Raw genomic sequence first — 2,818 nt, forward strand, 5'->3', positions numbered from 1 at the left:
AAGTCCCTAGCAGGTGGAAGGCTGCATTCTGCTAAGTGTCTACCAAGAGGGCACCACTTCCAGGCAACCCAGGGGGCTAAGCCTGAGGCGGCAGGCAGGCCCAGGGTTCCAGGAGAGAGGGAGAGATTGTCCCAGGCGGCTGGGAAAGCCAGGCCTACCCAGGGCTACCCGAGCCTGGGTAACGCCGGAGGCTAAGTCCCTAGCAGGTGGAAGGCTGCAATCTGCTAAAAATCCACCGGATGGCAACGGAGAGGCGCGCTCCCCGGCTTGTCCACAAGGCGGCGCCAGCATTCAGGTTGCAGGCTGCATTCTGCTAAAAATCCACCGGATGGCAACGGAGAGCCGCTCTCCCCGGCTCGTCCACAAGGCGGCGCCACTTCCAGGAGACCCAGGGGGGCGAGCCTGAGGCGGCAGGCTGGCCCAGGGTTCCAGGAGAGAGGGAGAGATTGTCCCAGGCGGCTGGGAGAGCCAGGCCTACCCAGGGCTACCCGAGCCTGGGTAATGCCGGAGGCTCAGTCCCTAGCAGGTGGCAGGCTGCATTCTGCTAAGTGTCTACCAAGAGGGCACCACTTCCAGGCAACCCAGGGGGCTAAGCCTGAGGCGGCAGGCAGGCCCAGGGTTCCAGGAGAGAGGGAGAGATTGTCCCAGGCGGCTGGGAAAGCCAGGCCTACCCAGGGCTACCCGAGCCTGGGTAACGCCGGAGGCTAAGTCCCTAGCAGGTGGAAGGCTGCAATCTGCTAAAAATCCACCGGATGGCAACGGAGAGGCGCGCTCCCCGGCTTGTCCACAAGGCGGCGCCAGCATTCAGGTTGCAGGCTGCATTCTGCTAAAAATCCACCGGATGGCAACGGAGAGCCGCTCTCCCCGGCTCGTCCACAAGGCGGCGCCACTTCCAGGAGACCCAGGGGGGCGAGCCTGAGGCGGCAGGCTGGCCCAGGGTTCCAGGAGAGAGGGAGAGATTGTCCCCGGCGGCTGGGAGAGCCAGGCCGACTCAGGGCTCCATAAGCCCGGTAGAAGCTGAAGATTAAGCCCCCAGTCTACCAGCTACCCTCCCTGGAGCTCAGCTTAGGGAGAAGTCTCATTTAGCTGGATAAGTCACATTCGGGCGGACAAGTCACATTTGCCAGCATAAGTCACATTTGGGAGGACAAGTCACATTTCCCAGCATAAGTCACATTTGGGAGGACAAGTCACATTTGCCAGCATAAGTCACATTTGCCAGCATAAGTCACATTTGCCAGCATAAGTCACATTTGCCAGCATAAGTCACATTTGCCAGCATAAGTCACATTTGGGAGGACAAGTCACATTTCCCAGCATAAGTCACATTTGGGAGGACAAGTCACATTTGCCAGCATAAGTCACATTTGCCAGCATAAGTCACATTTGCCAGCATAAGTCACATTTGCCAGCATAAGTCACATTTGCCAGCATAAGTCACATTTGCCAGCATAAGTCACATTTGCCAGCATAAGTCACATTTGCCAGCATAAGTCACATTTGCCAGCATAAGTCACATTTGCCAGCATAAGTCACATTTGCCAGCATAAGTCACATTTGCCAGCATAAGTCACATTTGCCAGCATAAGTCACATTTGCCAGCATAAGTCACATTTGCCAGCATAAGTCACATTTGCCAGCATAAGTCACATTTGCCAGCATAAGTCACATTTGCCAGCATAAGTCACATTTGCCAGCATAAGTCACATTTGCCAGCATAAGTCACATTTGCCAGCATAAGTCACATTTGCCAGCATAAGTCACATTTGCCAGCATAAGTCACATTTGCCAGCATAAGTCACATTTGCCAGCATAAGTCACATTTGCCAGCATAAGTCACATTTGCCAGCATAAGTCACATTTCCAAGCATAAGTCACATTTCCAAGCATAAGTCACATTTCCAAGCATAAGTCACATTTCCAAGCATAAGTCACAGTTGGACTTAATAGTCGGGCCCAGAGAGATTCCCATGAGTGCTATCTCTGGCAGTGGGCTTAATAGTCGGCCCCGGAGGGTCGGCGGTGGGGCTTAATAGTCGGGCCCGGAGGGTCGGCGGTGGGGCTTAATAGTCGGGCCCGGAGAGACTTCCAGGGACGGCCGTTTGTCAGGGGGCTTAATGGCGGGGTCCGATCGGCCTCCCGTGGAAGCCTGCCTGGGGGAGCGGTGAGGACTCTTGAGGGCCAGCGGAAGGAAGAGGTGGTGCTGTATTTGACCCCGGCTGCCGGGAGATGGGGAGCTGGAGGGTTGCCCCGAGGCGGGGTCTGCAGGGAGAACCGGGTTCCGGAGCGGGCGGGCCTAGGGGAGGCAAGCCGGGCCGGGGCTCACCCTCCTGGGCAGGGTCCGAGGGGAGCTTCCCCCTGAGAGAACTTCCACTTCCGTAGACACTTTGACAAAAAACCCCCCAAAAAACCGGAGCCCCCGAGGAGGCCTTCCTGCGGCGAGCGCCAGGCCGGGCTGGGGCTACCCAAGCCTGGGTAAAGCCAGAGGCTAAGTCCCTAACAGGTGGAAGGCTGCATTCTGCTAAGTGTCTACCAGAGGGCGACACTTCCAGGAGACCCAGGGGGCTAAGCCTGAGGCGGCAGGCTGGCCCAGGGTTCCAGGAGAGAGGGAGAGACCGTCCCAGGCGGCTGGGAGAGCCAGGCCGACCCAGGGCTACCCGAGCCTGGGTACATGCCGGAGGCTAAGTCCCTAGCAGGTGGAAGGCTGCATTCTGCTAAGTGTCTACCAGAGGGCGACACTTCCAGGAGACCCAGGGGGCTAAGCCTGAGGCGGCAGGCTGGCCCAGGGTTCCAGGAGAGAGGGAGAGACCGTCCCAGG

Source organism: Leptodactylus fuscus, unplaced genomic scaffold (genome assembly GCF_031893055.1).
Source record: "Leptodactylus fuscus isolate aLepFus1 unplaced genomic scaffold, aLepFus1.hap2 HAP2_SCAFFOLD_59, whole genome shotgun sequence".
Lineage (NCBI taxonomy): Eukaryota > Metazoa > Chordata > Amphibia > Anura > Leptodactylidae > Leptodactylus > Leptodactylus fuscus.